This window comes from Monodon monoceros, unplaced genomic scaffold (assembly GCF_005190385.1).
Source record: "Monodon monoceros isolate NGI ecotype Baffin Bay Population unplaced genomic scaffold, NGI_Narwhal_1 Super_Scaffold_18, whole genome shotgun sequence".
In the NCBI taxonomy this organism is placed as follows: domain Eukaryota; kingdom Metazoa; phylum Chordata; class Mammalia; order Artiodactyla; family Monodontidae; genus Monodon; species Monodon monoceros.
Genome location: NW_021703774.1, coordinates 32275513 through 32294291, shown reverse-complemented (window position 1 = coordinate 32294291; position 18779 = coordinate 32275513). Strand labels below are relative to the sequence as shown.

Here is an 18779-nt window from a genome sequence, read left to right as displayed (position 1 = left end):
ACCAAATGTTAAGAGCTCAGTAAGATAGAATCTGACTGGAATCAGAAGGGTCTGAACTGAAGCCCCGAACACACAGCTTACTAGCCGAGCGACCTCAGAAAAAAGCCATCAAGCTCCCTGTGCTTCCCTTTCCTTGCCCGTAAAGCAAGGCCACTGAAAATACTTCATAAGTGAGTGTGGAGTGAGACACCTATTAAAAGCCCACAGCACATAATAAGCTCTGAGTATCTGGAAGCTGCCATTATTCTAACCTCACTCTTCCCATTATTACTACTACTGCTGCTGCTGCTATGACAACAACCAGGGATGGGGGAGGTCACAGGCGACTAAATGCCTAGAACCCATGACCATAGTACACTTCCTGTCCTCCCACTGGTGGTCAGGCTGATAACCAAGGTCAATTTACACACACCTGAAAGAAGAAAACCACAGGGGCTCCCAAAAGACAGTCACACATCAGCCTTGAGTTATCTCCTCCCAGAATGAGTGCCCAGTAGAGAAAGAGATTTACTTTTCAGGAAGCTTAACACCTTCCTTCCCCCCCTGCCCCCCAGCCCTACACACACAGAGCCAGCAGTCTTCCATCAGTACCATGGAGAATTCTAGGATAGACTGGGGCAAAGGTTGAGCAGGTGCCAGCTGCCCAGCTGCAGCTGAATATAGGGCTCAGAGCAGCCTACACAAAACAAATGAAAACTGAACAAGCAAGCTAGCCAGCAGCCACATAGCCAGTGGTCATGCAAGAAGACAATGGGCTCTTCCCAGGCCTGGCCACCAAGTCCCGTGGCTGTTGAGACCAGGACTTGAAACGCTGCCAGAGCTGGGAGGGTGCAGTGATGGTCACATGGTGTTCTGGGCCAGAGCAGCTTGAACTGCTCTCCATCCCCCTAGGGATCCAGGGCTTGCCTTATGCTAGACACCAGCTGAGACCTGTGTCCCAGGAGAAGCTCAGGAGAGAGCTAGACTGGGAATCCACAGGTAGATAATTAGGCTTGGCTCTGCTCTGATTCATGCTGCTTCCTGAACCGGTCACCCAACTCTCTATGCTTTGGTTTCCCCACCTCTACAGTGGAAATGATACATTCGCTCAGGGTATTAACGTGGTGTGGCAAGGGTATGACAAGGATACAAGTAGATTACAGGGAGCAAAACGAGGGAGCTGAAATGGCTTATTATAAGAAATGAACTCTCATACTCTGGACTGATATGTGGTCTCACTTCTACCTCTGTCTCATTGATTAACCTTGTTTTGATTTCCTCACTGTGTCTGTGCCTCAGGAAAGTCACCCCTTTCTCCCCACCATCCTTTTTCCTTACAGGTGTGGCCAGCATGAAATTAGAAAATTAGGGCTTGAGGATAACTGGATTGTCCATTTCTTCTGAATTTCTACCTCCTCCCCTTTGGAGACACTCCCTAATGAGATTGTTAGGAGCACAGAAAGAGTAAGAGCTCCCTCTTTCAAAGCTCCACTCTAAATCTCCTCCTTGAGTCTTCCAAACTACCATAGATTAAAATGAACTCTCTCTTAAACTCCAAGAGCTATGTGGTCCAAACCATACCTTTGCATTTATTCTTTATTACTTTGTGTAATTAGTCATCTTGACCATGCATGGATGCCTGGTACGCTTGCTCAACTAGAGTGCAAGGTTTTTTTGTGTTTTTTTTTGCGGTACGCGGGCCCCTCACTGTTGTGGCCTCTCCCGTTGTGGAGCACAGGCTCTGCAGGCACAGGCTCAGCGGCCATGGCTCACGGGCCCAGCTGCTCCACGGCACGTGGGTTCCTCCTGGACTGGGGCATGAACCCGCGTCCTCTGCATCGGCAGGCGGACTCTCAACCACTGCACCACCAGGGAAGCCCGAGTGCAAGGTTTTTGAGGGCAAAGATTGCCTTTCCTTCTCCAGGTAATTCTCAAAGTACCTAGCACACAAATGAGCACCTATTTGAGGCTCAAAAATATTTCCTGATTGCTCCCCAAAGTTGTTAGGTGTACTTGAATAAGGCTGGGCATGAAGCTACTATAAGGAAGGGAAGGCGGGGAAGTAACAACAGCAGCTCACTTTCATCGGCTACTTCTTAGTTAACCCCAGGCATTATGCAAAGGGGTTCATGTGCATTATCTAATTTAATCTTCACAAATCCATGCAGGGTAAGCACTATTTAACTCCCCGGTTTACAGATGAAACTTAAAGAAGATTTAAGTCATTCGCCAAAGATCACACAACTAGTGAATAGAGAGACAGACTGGAATCCAGGCAGCCTGATTCCAGGCCCTTGCTCTTGCACTATCTTGTACTTGCAAGACCAGATGCATGCCCTTGAGCATTCCACACTGGGAGCTGAGAAAAACAAACCTGGGAGGGCAGAAAGAGGAGAAAGCAGATAAATGATCTGGAGCAAAAAGAGTCCAAGCCAGCAGAATATCTTTAGCCACTACTGAGTAGTCCTTGGCCTGTTTTGGTCTGTCCCCAACATACCAGCATCTGGGTAGACCCCAGATGATGTCACCAGCCTGTTGAGAAACAAAGCATTCTTGCTCTCAGAAGCCCCCACTGTAACTTTTTAGGGTGCCATCCAAAAGCTTTCTCTTTATTTTTCAAGGTTTAAGAATGCAGAGGGGGTTTCCCTGGTGGCGCAGTGGTTGAGAGTCCACTCGCCGATGCAGGGGACACGGGTTTGTGCCCCGGTCCAGGAGGATCCCACGTGCCGCGGAGAGGCTGGGCCTGTGAGCCATGGCCGCTAAGCCTGCGCGTCCAGAGCCTGTGCTCCGCAAAGGGAGAGGCCACAACAGTGAGAGGCCTGCATACCACAAAAAAAAAAAAAAAAAAAAAATGCAGAGGAACCATGGGATGTGTTCAGAGAGGGCTTTCCCAGTCTGACTCAGAATGGGGTCCTGACCCTACTCCCGCACCAGCCTTCCAGAACCTTCCAGAAGGATCCAGCAACACAGCATCATAGTCTTTTACTACATTTCCTTTTAGCTTGACTTCCCCCTAACCTGCACATTCCACATTCCCCAATGTCTGTGCATCATGAAGGCCCCCACTGCTGTGAAGGGAGCCAGATGAAGAAGGAAAAGAGCCAGAGACCTGGGGCCCACCAGCCAAACCCACCCAAGTCCCAGAAGCCCAGTAGGCTCACGCTGATTCCTAAACTATCCAGGACAGGTTGTGCTGGAACAGCCACCGTCCGTGGGAGTGAAAAGATTAAGCACTAAGACCCCAGACCTCTACAGTCAGATAGGGTATTTAACGGTGTCACACAGACAGGTCGTGGGTGGCCAAGCTTCCAGGTGATAGGGGATTCATTTTTTAGCCCAGGCCTAACTGGAAGTCCTTATTCTTATCAGAGCGGCAGCATGCTGACCTGCACAACCAGAGATAGGAAACAGAGTTCTCAGAAACAGAAAACCCTAGGGACACTCAGAGATAAAGAGAAAGGAAACCCAAAATATAAAATGGAGATTTAGCAGAGAAAAGATTGAAGCCACACAATGGATAAACACTCTGCACTTGAAAGTAAACACTGAACAATTCATAAACAAAGCTTAAGAGAAGTCTGGATGCTGTAATACTACTGGCTTTGATACAGGAAAGCAGTATCTCAGCACAGAATTTCATGGAATGCGTAAGAAAAAAAATCAGCCAAATTGGAACACAGCAAGAGGATGAATGTAGACCAGATACATGAACAGAGACTTAGTCATTTCTCAGTGAGGAGCAGAAATGTATATCCAAAGGCCCAACATGGGATATGTGTAGTGCCTGTGTCGTCATGTTTGAGTTTCCTGTCCCAGTGAAATATATATATATATTTCTCTCTCCCAGTGTGGATTCTGTCAGTCTCAGCTAATATGTGATAAGATCTTGAGTTAAAGAACTCTTCCAGGTAAAGACAGATAAGCACCTGGACTAGGTGGATCCCTCCATAACTGGTCAGACCATGCAACTCAGCCCTCCCCGCTCTTTTACTGAATAGCTTAGCCAGGATGACTTCTGCCAGGACGTGTCCTTGTCATAATGGCAGCACTGCTGAAGCTAGAGAGGTGGGCAGAACAACAGACATTGGGATCTCCTCTCAGTGCTAAATCTATTGGAGAAGACCCCCCACACACACACCGCTGGATAGGAACACGAGCACCCGATGATGAAAATATTCTGTCGATGTTATATGTGTGGATGGAGGGAGGCTCCTGGGATTGTCCCCTTTTATGTTCCCATTTTCTTTTAGCACCAGAATGAAAGGTAAACCTCGGTAGGCAAAACAGACGAGAGCTGGGTTCAGTGGCTCTGTCAAGCAGAGAGGGGACTGTGGGACAGATGGTGATTCTTCTGTGCGGAAAGTGTCACAGCCTCCGCCTTGGGGCCTGATGAAGACTCAGAGCAGTGGTTCTACAGTGCCTTGTGGGCCAAGACTCAGAAGACTTCGGTGCCATTGGACCCTAACGTTCCCTAACAGAAGACTGGAGTTTCGGTGTTACCCAGACTCTTATCTCACTCTTCAATACAAGTGACTCCCAGACACAGAAACTTCTCAAACAAGGGACCATCAGCCCCATGTTGGAATTCAGAGTTGCCCATTGGGTAATAAGCCAGGATTAGGAGACTTTGGAATCAGATCCAATCCCAGCTCTGCCACTTAGAGCTCTCCTACTTTGGGCCCGTTCTGAGCCCCCATTATTCCATGTGATGGGTATAAACATCCAGTCCAAGGTTGTGATGAATCAATGAGATGACAAAAGCCAAGCATCTAGCATAGTCCCTGACACAGGGCAGGTGTCCAGTCAACAGCTCGTCCCTTAGTCCCTGGCTGTCCTGTGGACAGAGGCGCACATGGTGGGACCTGGGAGCGTCTGTAGAACAAGGGTTGGAAGACCAATACCTATAGCTCAGCCAGCCACTTTTAAAATGAATTCTTACACAATCGCTTATCTGTACAACACGAGCATTTATAGAGCCCTTTCTCCTATATTATTCTTATTTAAATAGTCTTATTAGGTAGGCATTATTGTCCCCATTTTACAATTGAGAAAATTAAAGCTAAAGAAGCTTAGATATCTTGCTCTAGTCCTTTCAGATCCCTAATCCGTCTGGTTTTCAGATCCCTAATCCAGTGCCCTTTCTGCTACCCCACAATGGAATAATCATCCATTCAATATATATTTCCTGAAAGTTTCCTATGTTCTGGGCATGGATCCAGGGACTGGATACTCACTTTGACTGGTTCTAGCACTGGTCTGCTCTAAGCCAGCCACATTCTTTGATCCCTCATGGCTGGTGGTACATCCATGGGAGCAGTGGCCAGGGTGATAGAGCGAGCCACTGACCACCTTCATGCTGACTGAGGACAGCTGCGGGGCAGGGCTGGTGAGGTAAGGCATTGTGAGCCTTCGAGGCACTTATCATCTCCTGGGGTAAGGAAGGAATAGCCAGGTGAAAAGCAGATCAGAGGGAGGAGAAAAACCATCCAGAGAGCCAGTGGTTCTCAGCCTGGGCTGTATATAAGAATCACCAGGAGGACCTTTAAACATTCCTGTGCTGAGACCCAGCTCTTAGAGATTGTGCATTATTTGGCATAGAGAGGGTCCCAGCATCAGCACATTTAAAATCTCCCCAGGTGAGGCTAATCCGTTGCCAGGCTGAGAACACACGTCTAGGGCCTTGCCAATCAGAGTGTGCTTTGCTGACTGGCAGTACTGGCATTACGTGGGAGCTTGTTAGAAATGCAGACTCTCAGGCCCAATCCAAACCTACTGATTCTGCCTCTGCACTTTAACAAGATCCCAGGTGACTCATGTGCTCGTGGAGGACGGAAAAGGGCAGGCTCCTCCCTGTGAGTCAACCAGAGAAGTCCCTCCCCAGCCCCAGCTGGGAGATGCAGCCCACCTGCTCCCCACCAGGCAGGGCACACCCCTCGAGAGTACAGCAAGGGGCTCAGGTGACTTCGGGGAGCCACGTCACTAAGCTCTGCTTCTCTTGTCGCCTCCAGAGCCTCACCTGAGCCTGCATCATGGGGCTCCATGTACCAGAGCTGCTGGAGTCCCAACAAGCCCCTCTGTGACCAGGAGGGAATCTGAGAGCAGGACCCTGTTACCATTTCAGCGACAAGAAAAAAAAGGAGTTTCTTCCCCTTCCACACAGTCTTTGCCCCCACTCCCCCTCCCCCCTCTCCGAGTGTCTTCACCGCAGAAGAGGCAAGCTCAGGACAGCAGCACCTCAGCACAGCCCCAGCGAGACAGTGAGCTGCCTGATCCACCATAAAGGCAGCACTGTCACTGCAGGCACGGGGGTGGCTGGTACCAGCTAAGCCTCATGAAGGAGGGAATCCTCAAGAGAAGGCCAGACAGAGACACACACATAAAATGACCCTTCCAGCACCCTGCACCCCTCCCCCAGCTCTGTATCCCTCCTACCACTTCAGTCTTTGTTTCTGTCTATCAGTTGTGTGTGTATATAATTTTTCACACATGCCTGCCTCTGCTCTCCCATTAGACTGAGATCAACCATCCCTGGCTCCTCCTTTGTCACTGCCCACAGTACCAAGTACAGAGACTTATGCCCAGCAGGGGCTTCATAAATATTATTTGTATTCATGCGCACACATTTTCTAGGAGTCAAACTGATAGCTCCAGGCTAACAAAGAGCTACTCAACAAGCAGGCATTTATTAAGATTATCAGAACACTGAGAGTCTATGGAAGAAAACTGTAAGGCATGGCTTCAAAAAGCACACACTCTGGTTTAGGAAACCAGACTTATACATAGAAAGCCTAAGACCCGAGACCCAAAGAAGTCAAACGTGTTTAGGATATGTACACTGGCACGTGCCTATACAATGGAAATTTTCTGCTCCAGTCTTTTGACAGGTTATTATTACTTGCTTATTAATTGGCATTTTAAAGCATTTTCCCCCTCTGGTATCTCTACCACTGACCCACATCCCCATCCTGGGCCACATCCCCTATACCAGGTAAACAAGATGAAATGATGCCTACAGTCAGAAAGGGAGACGGATCAAGACCAGGAACTTCTCTCTGCTGGATGCCCACAAACATCTGATGTAACAGCACAAAATCTGTACCCCACCTCACCACAAAGCCAAGTGTCCAGGGCCATACACACTGCGTTGCTTGCCCATTCAAGGCTCCAAAAAGTCTCAGATCAGGTCCCTGGGACCAGAGCCAGAATCCAAGAAGCCTTCTCCTTGCCCTTGAAAGGAAAACCGCAGTGCATCATGCATGTTTGCCCCCACCGTGACAATAAAAAAGGGCAAAACTCACAGCCAGGCGCGGACTTTCAGTTCAGATTCAGCTTGGGGTTTTCTCCAGCAATGTGTCAAACTCATCCCCATTCAACAGTCCAAACTCATCCCCATTCAACAGTCCATTTTTACTCTAAGTCAAAGAGGTTTAGGTAGGAGGGACAAATATGCAAGGGTAAGTGCAAATTGCAAGGATTCTGACATTAGAGCTGTGCAGTTGAGTACAGGAGCCACACATGGCTATTTAAATCAAATTAAAAATTCAATTCTCAATCACATTAGCCACATTTCAAGTGCTCAATAACCACATGTGGCTAGTGGCTACCATGTTGGACAGTGCAGATACAGAACATTTCCATCATCACAGAAAGCTCTATTGGACAGCACTAATGTTGAGCATTTAGATGTTTCATTTGAAGCAATGAGTAGGGTCTTCTGGGAACTTTTGTTGCTCTCTCCAGCACATTGCTTCTTTCACAATGAAAGAAGCAATGTGCTGAGAGTCTCATGTAAATACAAAGACTCTAAGGCAAAATTTAGAGGGCTACAAATTGGGTCATTTTAACATGCATATGTGCACACACATGGTCACTCCTTCTTAAAAGGGCCATTACTAGTTTCCCCCAACCCAAACTTTTGCTTTCATCACAAGGATTGTAGGATTGTAAGTCAGATGCTGCAGACAGACCAATTTGCTGCCAGAAAGCCCACATGCTACCTAGTCCTAGCCAGAATAGTTTTCCAGATCCCTTTTGGGCGGTTCCATGCATTTCCTGGCCTTACCTTTTTTTTTTTTTGCGGTAAGTGGGCCTCTCACCACTGCGGCCTCTCCCACTGCGGAGCACAGGCTCCGGACGCGCAGGCCCAGCGGCCATGGCTCACGGGCCCAGCCGCTCCACGGCACGGGGGATCCTCCCGGACCGGGGTACGAACCCGTGCCCCCTGCATCAGCAGGCCGACCCTCAACCACTGCGCCACCAGGGAAGCCCCCGGCTTTACCTTTTAACCTGGCATCATCAGGGAGAAAAATGTTGCAGATGGCAGCTCAGCACCCTGGACAGCGACAAGCTCCCGACCAGCCGACAAGTGTTTAAAAGTTCCAGTACTCCCCTTTTCTCCAAACACCCTTCAGAAGCAACTATCCCCAGACACCACTGCCTGTGAAGGGATTTCCCATTCACTTCTCCTAACACACAATCTTGTCTTTAGAGCAAGAGCAAGCTCAGCTAAGAAGCTTAAATGCTCCTCACCAAGACAAAGTCCAACTCCTTAGTCAGATTCAAGATTCTCTGGAGTCTGGCCCCAACTGGTCCCTCCAGCTGTAGCTTCCACTGCTCCAGCCTGGCCAATTCAATGCCTGAGTATAAGTTCCCTCCTCTAAACCTCTAATTATGTTCCCTTACCCCACCAGAAATGCCATTCCCTTACCTTTATCTATTCAAATCCTACCCATCCCTAGGGACCCAGACCAGCCCCTGTTTCACTTCAAAACCTTCCCAAAGGACTTCAGTCTACTTTGATATCCTCTCTTCTCTGACATCTCAAAGCATTTCTAGTTTAGATCATGCTTTAAGGAACTAGATTACATACCCTCTTGTACAATTACTAGGTTCATATATAGTGTTTAAAGTGGCCTGGTGTGTGGAAGAACCGACTTTGCCAGAAACTAGCCACTTTGATCAGTAAAATAATGATCTTAGACTAAACCATCTCTAACATTCGATGAGTTGAAGATTCTCTCAAAACAAGTTGCCACCCAGAAGTGTGCTCTGCTCACAATAAAGGCTTCAAAGACTAAAGAGCATTGTGTAAAAACAAACCAAGGCACAGCTCAGAGCTGGGATCAGCCAGAGAACCCTGGTTTAGCTCCCAACATGAGTCACAAAGGCTTCATTTCCACTCAGTGTGTGATGATAATCAGAAAGAGATCTAGTTTCTGTCCTTGCCTACGTCAGCATAGGAAAATTGCCTGTGGCCTCAGAGGCATTTTCCTTCATAAAGAACATGTCACCTCCAACAAGTGGAAAAATACCACACAATGGGTATTATAACCTTGGCATTGTAACAATGTCTCTCATACAAACATGCATGGATAGGTCAACCAACACCTGACAGCAGTGTACTAACTCCTTTACTAATTATGCATAAGCCCAGATAGACTATGGAAAATAACAAAAAGCATAATCTTTGTTGGTGCCCCCAAATGAAACTCTGACTGGTCTTACAAGTCAAGAGGTTCCAAGGGGGAGAGAGAACTGACTTAAAATTTCAGCTCAATATTTTACTTCTTGTCAAAACGATAGTTATAGTACCTCCTCATGTTTAAAATCCTATTCTCAAAGCATTCAGTTATGGATCTACATAAAATAGGATATTGAAAGATGACTCTTTCGCTCTCGCACACGGAGAAATTAAGGCCCAGAAATGTTTAATAACTTTTGTAATGCAAATAAAGATCACACGAGAATGAGAATCTAGTCGGAATAATTTCAATAACATAAGCAGCACGCACACACGAACACACATATACACGTACACACACACATATTCGAAGAACTCAATAATATAAAGAGATGAGGGAGTTCCCTGGCGGTCCAGTGGTTGGGACTCCGAGCTTTCACTGCTGAGGGTGCCGGTTCAATCCCTGGTCAGGGAACTAGGATCCCGCAGGCTGCTGAACAAGGTCAAAAAATAAATAAATAAATAAAAGTGGAAAATAATATAAAGGGAAGAGTTATGAAACTCACTGACCCTGGAACTGGAAGATTCCACTGAGTACTTGCAAAAAAAAGTGCCAAAGCAAATTGGCCAGCATCGGTAAAGAAGGAACTCTCATCACTGGGAAAAGTCCTTGGAATTGCTCTGCCAGCCATTCACTCTCATCCCAGACAGTCGTAAGACCTGAGAACAAAATTTAGCATCTGGTCAACCCGCCCCAGTTGGCCTAAACTGGATCCAGGAAAGTGAGTTCAGCATGAAGGGCCAGAATCATCCTGTCCTAAGCCCTTCCCCGAGCCAACCATCCTAAGTGCTCGGAGAGGGAAAGCAGTGAGACCCCAGTATGACCAGGCTAGAAAAGTAAAGGCTCCATTACTCAGGATCCTCTATGACTATGTCTCAATATACTGTTCCCTCACCAGGAAATTACACGCACCCACCACCCAAGCCATGCCATTTATTCATCATGACTCAAACATCCCCTGCACACGTGTGCCTTTGAATCTCCTCCTCCTCCAGCAGCTCTGGCCATTAAGTCTTCAAGTCTTGAGGTCTCAAGACCCATGCAAGAGGCTTTTACAGATCATCTAAGCCCAATATAACCTCCTGTCGTCCTTCTAGCATTTACTGTCTGGAATTAGCAAATGTTCCTATTTTTGAATATATATCTCTTATCTCCTTTAGGGTGGAGATGAGGTCTCAGGAGCCTCAATTTTGCTCCAGAAGATGGTGCAGTAACCCCTTACCCACGTTCAATAAATGTTTGGTGATGATGAGAAAGCTAAGACCTCTCCAGACGGAGACCTAAGGACAAAACTAGATATGCAACTATGTCCATGGGGCTGGGTGGGGCAGGCAGAACGAGCCCCAAAGGGAAACCGCCTGGAGAACAACTGCTCACACAGCCTTCCTCCAACTTCAGTGTCAGGGGCTTCCTCATTCTAGGACTGAGTCAGAAGTCTTCCCTTCCTACCCTTGAGCCGCTGATCCCAAGCTGTTTATCTCGTTAACTCTGTTTATTGTGATCCTGGTAAGAGGTTCTAAAGCCCTCCAAGCCCCTCTCTAATTAAATTCATTAGAACAGATTGGGGCTTTCTTTCTGCATCTCAGAAAAATTAACAACACGATTAGCATCATAATGATGGGGAGAGGGGCTGCCGGGGAGGCCTTTCAGGAGGGGCTGGCCCAGTCTGGGAAGGGAAGAGTGAAGAGGGGCAGCCCAAGGAGAAGGCAGATGCTCAGGCAGCTGCTTCCTGGAGGAGGGGAGCTACAGTAGTCAGGAAGGGATGATGACGGCCTGAGGGGATGACCCCACCAGACCCCAGGCATCCCCACTTTTTCATGGCTTTGGGGAGAGGAAAGGCAAGACAAGAAATTAATCAATGACATGAACTCCAGAGACAGGCTTCTGGGACTAGAGGCTTTTAGCAGTCTTCTAGTTTTACAGAAAGAGAAACACAGTTAAGCTCCGTTAATGATGGGGCTGGAAGTAAAACATAAACCCCTCATGGTTTTCTTGAAGGTGTCCTTTTCTATAAGGCTGTACTGCAGGAACCTGGGGGAAGCAGGCAGGGTGAGGCAAGTCACTTCTTTCCCAGAGAACCTGAACCCATCCAGTATTTGCTTATACCCCTGTGGGTTCCCTCATCTAGAAAACTCTCATCTTCCCTTCCTTATTAAAATTCTACCAATTTTTCAAGGCTCAGCTCCATTCCCACCCCTCTCTGAAGAGCAGCTAGCATTGGTGAGTGTTTACTGCCAGCCAGGGAGGGTGCTGGGCCCTTCACTGCCTCATCACATTTAATCCTTATTATGGCTCTGCAAGGTTCATATTAATACTCTCATTTTACAGATTGGGAAACTGTAGCTCCTCAGCCAGTAAGTGAAAGAACCAAGGTTTGAAGGCAGGTCCATCTGATGTCAAAAGCTGAGCACTTTCTGCGATGCCATGTCACCTCCCTGACTCAAACCATACTGAGGCATAACTCCTTCCTTTGCAATTTTACTGTCCAGGGTCTGAAGACTTAATTATACAATGTCTTGTATTATTCCCAAGGGTTTTCACATGTTTCCATCTTATTTCCCCTATTTGAAAGCAGGAACCACATTTCTGTATCCTTCAGAAGGACAAAGTAGGTACTGAAAAATGCATGCTAACTGAGCCCTTCTAACAGATTTTCCTAGAGGGGCTCGTATGAGTGGATAAAACATTCCAGTCCTACCAGGGTCAGCGAGCTCACAGGAGAGGAGCATGGGCTTTGGTGTCAAACTAATATATTTTCAATTCTACCTCTGCAACTCACTGTTCTATAATCTTAAATCACAACCTCTCTGGGTCTGTTTCATTATGTGTAAAACCGGGATCCTAACAATACTTTTTTTGTAGAGTTAACCCTCATGAAGGTTAAATGAGATGGTGCATATCAAGCATATAGTAGGGTGCCTGGCACGTAGTAAGCACTCTATAATGATGACGATTCTATTACGCCACTTTTATTCTTCCTAGCTTGTCTCAAAACCTAAGGAAAGGAGGGTAGTTCAAGAAATCTCAAGCTGGCTGGCACAGTCTGACCAATATCCCAGGTCAGCAAAGCTGTTGAAGTGCCTCCTCAAGCACCCAGCACAGCCATTAGCTCTCAGAGCCCTTCCCTGCAGCCCCAAGGACCAGGCCATATGCATCTAACATCTGCCCTTGCAACTAGGCCTGGGCCCTAGCTGAGCATTTGGAGTAAACGCTCAAAAGTTTGACATCAGGCTGCTCTAGCCAAAGCTGGGGTCTATCCAAACAGTGTGGTACGATCAGCCCAGGTCCTACAGCCCACTGGGCCCCCTCAGCCATGCTCTTACAATGCCAGGAATCCGTTTACCTCCGGTAGAGCATTTCTTGTACCGCATTTTAATTTGTTTTCATTTCTGTGTCTCTCACTTGACTTACACACCCAACATCTAGCTTAGTTCCTAGGACATTTTCAAAGGCTCAGGACACACTAATGAAATGAGCTAAATCAGATGTGTAGGTGGCGGGAGGGGGGGGGGATTCCTCAGACAGGTGAGGCTGGCTGTCTCTATCCTTAGGCTCTTTCCCAGTTCAGCTACGGATGTTCATGGCGACCTGTGCTCGAGTGTAACTTCTAAGGATTCCCCTGTCATTATCAACCTCCTCTCCCCTATCTGGACCTCTTTGATGACTCCCACCTGACCCTGACCTCCCAGAACTCCAAGACCCTTCCACCCATGTCAGAGCTCACAATATTTTTACTCACCTTGTTTCTGAGCACATACCTGAACTTGCTATTTCTCCATCAGCCCCCGGGCCTCTTTCCTCTGACTTGCTCTGACATTCTAAGCATATTCTGACCACACTTTGCCCCTAAAATACAAGGGCTTAGGAAACAGGAATAGCAGAGTTGAGTAGCCTCGCTCTTGTCCCCGAGTTCCCCCTTCAGGCTGAAGCAGTAGCCTGCAGGGTTCAGCTGCACACAGAACATCCCCTCTTCCCCCTCAAGCTGGGGATCTGGTAACATCTTGCATCTTACCTTCTCCCTCACATTCAACTTCCATGTCAGCCCTGAACCACCATTCTGACAACATCAACCAGCATCGGTAAAGGGGGGGCGGATGCCACTGGAGTGAAAGATGCTGCTGTTCATCACCCCTGTCCCCATGTCCTCACTCAAGCTTATCTATGTTATTTGTCTGATTACTTGCCTCTTTCATTACACTGGCAGCCCTGAGAGACTCTTTTCACCTCTATGATCCCAGCACCTAGCAGAGCAGCACACTCTAGGGTTTAGTTCATATTTGTTGAACGAATAAGTATGTAACCAGCCTTAAATTCCTCTTACTTCCTTCTCCCTTCTTCTCCCAGGCCAAACAGAGAAGACTGAACTTCTCTGCCTCTCTCTTTCTAGTTTCCTAAGAAATTCTTTTTCTAAAGACTAAGTGATGATCCTCACACCCCAGGTCTTAGATGGTCTTGGAGGAGAGTGGCACCAGGGGAAGGGAACACATTGCAACAACAGAGTGATGGGAGCCTTGGAATCCTGTCTCTCAGTCACTGCAGAAATAGGACCACCTTCTATGCCCCGCCCCTTGGATATCCAAAGCCAGAACCCAACCCCTAGATACCAGCTACCTCTTCAATGTACCCCTGAAAGATCCAGCCCGGCCCCATAAGCCCAGCTTGCATCAGCCCACAGGGAGCTAGTCAGGTCTTGCTCCAGCTCTCCAGGGAGCTGGCTTCCCTTTCTGTGTGCCTCAATGTATCCCTGCTGAAGCCTCTGTGATGTCAAACAAGGGATGAGGGATGAGATGCATTGCACAAAACTGGGAGATGTGTACATTGTTATCAGAATCCCCCACTTAAGCAATCAAGCATTTCGACGTCAGGACCTAAATCCAATCAGTTCTCAGAGACGGCTCCAGGTGATGCCTCCTCCCTGGGCCAGGAAAAGCTGGCAGCTCTGGGAACGCTGATGCCAGGGGAAGCTTCCTGCCCCACCCCCACTCATGATGGGCAGGGCACAGAAGGTTGACAAAGCAGAGGACAGCCAGTCCCCCAGCTGCACACCCGCCCCTCCACCCCTTGCTGGGCACTGCCTGAATCCCATTCAGAGTTGCTGTTCATGAGCTGAAGGAGTCCACTCATGTTTCTAAAGTGAGGGAGCCTTGCAGAGAAGGGACAGGATCCATCAGCAATTTGCTCTTAACCTCCAATTTAAGGCCTGGGATTTTAGCTGAGGTCCCCAGGGCAGGAATCGGGCTGCCCTGTTTCACAGGAAACACAATTTCTGGCCTAAGTGTGAGTGAGTCTCTTTCCTCACCTATGTTATTCATTCTCATTCTCTCTCTCTTTTTCTTTCTAAACACGCGTGCGCATGCACGCGCACACGCACGCGCACACACACACACCTTCAGCTGAATCCAAACACAAGGGGAAGAAATTACTGCCTCAGAAGTGCCCGCTCTGTCACGACAAAAGGTAGAATTATTAGATGCATAGCAGACCCCACCCCCATCTTCTTTAATTCTTCCTTCAATACAAATCCACCAGATCCAATCATCCCCAAACCAGGGGAGACAGGTCTCTGCCTTCCTTCTTCTCCCTGCCCGCTGCTCCCACAGTTGGCATGACCAATCCCCAGGGTCTCCACACACGTTTTCCCTGGGCTTCTCCTACGTATGTTTCAAGTTCGGTGGGTTGTGAACCTGCTGGTCTCCAGCTCCATACAAACAATTCAACTCCGGCCCAACCAGGTCCCAAAGCCCCGTGATCTGCCCTTGCCCGAGATTTGACTGGGGCCCAGCAGGGCTCATCACAGTTCCAAGGGTAGATAATACACACCAGGCCCTCATGCCTGGAGACAGACAGGCAGAAAAGGTACATTGTCATCCACTCCTTTGGACTGAGGAAGGAGGCATCTCTGCCCAACACACACAGACACATACACACACACACCACTGCCAAATGCCAAGGAAGGAATGAGGAACAGAACCTGGCTCAGGGCAAGAGAGGGGCTGCCATGGGGACCAGAGACTAGGTGATTCAGCACTCTGCCCACTCAGCCCAGCCCATGGGCCACACTCATGACAGCTCCCGATGCCAAAGTGCTGACTTGGAGGCTGAGGAAGAATCCTGTCTAAAATCCAAAATTCTCCAACCCTTCAGTGGGGCTCCTCATCCAGGCCTTTGCATCCCCAGGGCTCAGATCAAGACCAGGAAGAGGGTGCTCGGCCATCTCCTTGGACCCCTGCCCCAAGGGTCCTAGTTTCCCTATGCTTAACACCGCCCCACCCCCATGCATCTAGGAAACAAATCTGAACAACTAGGGGAAGAGAGTAGCTGAAGAGGAACATAAGAGAGGCCTACAAACACCCAGCATCCTTTGCCCCCAAGCCATGAATAGGATCAAACATACAGAAGGGGGTTATAAGTGGATTCTGCAACAGCGAGTACATAGGGCCTTCAGAGCCCTAGGCCTCCCCAAGCAGGGGAGGAGGGCCCAGTGGCAGAGAGGGGGGCTCGGTAAAAGCCATGTGGCTACAAAAGCACCAGGAAGGGCAGGTGGGGAAGGCGATGGGTGGCAGGCCAGCTAACAGCCAAGGGGGAGAAGATGGGGTTCTTGAGATGGTGGAGGAGGAAACCAAGAGGCAGTTGGGAAGGGGCTGGGACAGGGTATGCAGAGGGGACCCGAGAAGGACAGAAGCTGTGAGGGAGCTGATGGAGAGACAGGCACACAGAGTGATGGGGGTATGAGGTGGGGACCAGAGCAGGGAGGGCAAGGAGAGAGCCTGGTGTGCGGGGCAGGAAAAACAGAAGGGACAGGGGTCACACAAAGTGGGGTGTGGAGGTAAACAGGTAAGGGCAGAGCTCGGGGATGAGGCAGGGACAGAAGGAAAAGGGGAAGAGAGTGAGGTGCAGGAAGGGGGAGGGGAAGCAGCCAGTGAGATAGAAAAGGTGTTGGGGCTGACGGGGTTGGGAGCTGGATGGGGTGGGGTCCAGATATTGACATACGATGGATTCAGGGCAGGTAACAGCGTGGAGAGAAGGGTCGGGGGTGTGGATGGAGGGGGATGGGGACAGGTCAGGGGATGGAGACGGACAGAGGAGGGCGGGAACAAGGGGGTGTCGCTAGATGGGTTTCCATGACCCCCGTTCTACCCCCACCCCCATCTCTCTGCTGTTCGCGCTCGCCTACCTGCAAGGGCTCGGGCTCCGGCCCTGGGTGCAGTCGGTGCTGTCCGCTGCCGGCGCCGCCACTTCCCCAGAGTCCCCTGCAGCGCCTCTCGCCGCCAGCCGCCGCATTAGGGCAGAGACCAGCCCGTGCGCGTCCCCGGGCGGCCAGCGCGCCCCCGACACCCTGCGTGCGCGCCCCCGCGCCCCTCCCTTCGCGCGCCGAGCGGGGACCAGGACGCTGGAGGAGCAGGGCAGGATGTTCCCGCGCCGCCCCGCCAGGCGCGCTGGGGAGCGATTGCAGGGCCTGGACCCGGGAGAAAAAGCGCCTCCTTTTCGCACCGACCCACGGGCCTCTTTGCGGACTGGCGTTGAAAATGATACTAATTAGCACCCGTTTCCGTTCGCTGAGCGCCTACTGCGAGCCAAACCTACAGGAGGAAATACGCTGGAGACCCAGGGGTATCATGTGTTTGTCCCGTTTATGCCCCTCCACCATCAGACTGTGACTTCTTGGGGGCAGAAACTTGTCGAACAGCTTGTATTTCCAGGGAGACTTGCTTCTGATAGACTCTCCAGTCCAGGAACGTTTGTTTTTCTTTTGTTTTTGTTTTTAACAGCCGATGATCTTTTTTCTTTTTATATAAATTTATTTTATTTTTATTTATTTATTATTTTAGGCTGTGTTGGGTCTTGGTGCTGCACGCGGGCTTTCTCCAGTTTCGGCGAGTGGGGGCTACTCTTCGTTGCGGTGTGCGGGCTTCTTATTGCGGTGGCTTCTCTTGTTGCAGAGCACGGGCTCTAGAGAGTGTGGGCTTCAGTAGTTGTGGCGCATGGGCTCAGTAGTTGTGGCTCGTGGGCTCTAGAGCACAGGCTCAGTAGTTGTGGCACACGGGCTTAGTTGCTCCGTGGCATATGGGATCTTCCCAGACCAGGGAACGAACCCGTGTCCCCTGCACCGGCAGGTGGATTCTTAACCACTGCACCACCAGGAAAGCCCCAGGAACGCTTGTTGATTGAAGAGTTGGTGGATCCCGAATTGGGGACGTGAGAAATGTTGTGACACCTGCTGGGGGTGGAGTGGTCTTCTTTTAAAAATGGGAAATTTCATCTGCCTTAAGGGGGCTCAGGCCTGCCCGGACTTGAGTTAAGAGGGAAGAAACCCGGGACTGGGAGGCCAGAGATCCAAGGGCTCCTCCTGACTCTGTGACTCTCTGCCGTGGTTAAGACACTTCTTTGTGGGCCTCAGTTTTCTCAACTGAACAATGAAAAGTTGATTGGATGATCCCTTCAGGTCCCTTCTGGCTCAGAAATGGAGACTGTGAGGCCCTGGCTGACAATTGCGCAGGCAGAGACCCGAGCTCGTTCTCACCTGAAATTGTGGAAAGATCTGGATTGGGTCATCACAGAATCTTAGGCTAGAAAGAGCACTTGGAAGAAGCTTTTAGTCCATCCCTCATCCCAAACCACAGTTCCCTTGGCAGCGCCCCTCTGAGGTCCCATTCAAAACCACATTCAGCCCCCTTCTCTGTGCTCACACAGCCCCTGCTCTGGCACCACCTGTCTGCCTGTCCCCCCTTCAGCCTGTGAGCTCTGGGAGAGCAGGAATGCATCTTGTTCCCCATGCTGTCCCCAGCCCTAGATAGAACATAGTAGGTGCTCAATAAGTACTTGCTGAAGGAATGAATGACTGCCAGTGATAGTGAATCATCCAAATAGCTGACCAAATATCCCTTTTTAGGTGGCATTGCATGGTGGTGGTGAGACCAGCTTAGAGACAGCCTTCTGGGATTCGGATCCTACCTCCATCACATCAGATATGGATGAAAGTGGGCCATTTACTTATTTTCCTTTTATTTCTTTGGAAAAATATTATTAAATCTGTACAAGCACGTAGTTGAATTAGAGCCAAATCATTCTATAAGATTTCTTATAAAATATGTTTCCCTCATGTTTTCCCCTCTCTAGACGTCATCCCTTTCAACTCTTTTGATCTTTTGTTATTGCCTATTTACCGCTGTATATCTAATAACATGCCATATTGCTACTTCTTGCTTCTGTTTTAGGCATTATCTGCTTTTTCTTTAAAAGTCTTTATTGAATTTGTTACAATATTTCTCCTGTTTTATG

At 49.1% G+C, this 18779-nt stretch overlaps 1 protein-coding gene across 5 annotated transcripts in view; it reads right to left on the bottom strand.

The window, feature by feature from the left end:
* NFASC (neurofascin) overlaps positions 1-16805 on the bottom strand; it is a 188030-nt gene extending 171225 nt beyond the window's left edge. For 4 of the 5 annotated variants that reach the window (XM_029230362.1, XM_029230363.1, XM_029230364.1 and 1 more), the window contains exon 1: positions 16675-16803. The gene's annotated coding sequence lies outside the window, so the exon portion shown is untranslated. Of the gene's footprint in view, positions 1-16674 lie in introns of all 5 variants that reach the window. The other variant, XM_029230365.1, reaches the window with a different exon arrangement.
* Between the last annotated feature and the right edge of the window lie 1974 nt (positions 16806-18779).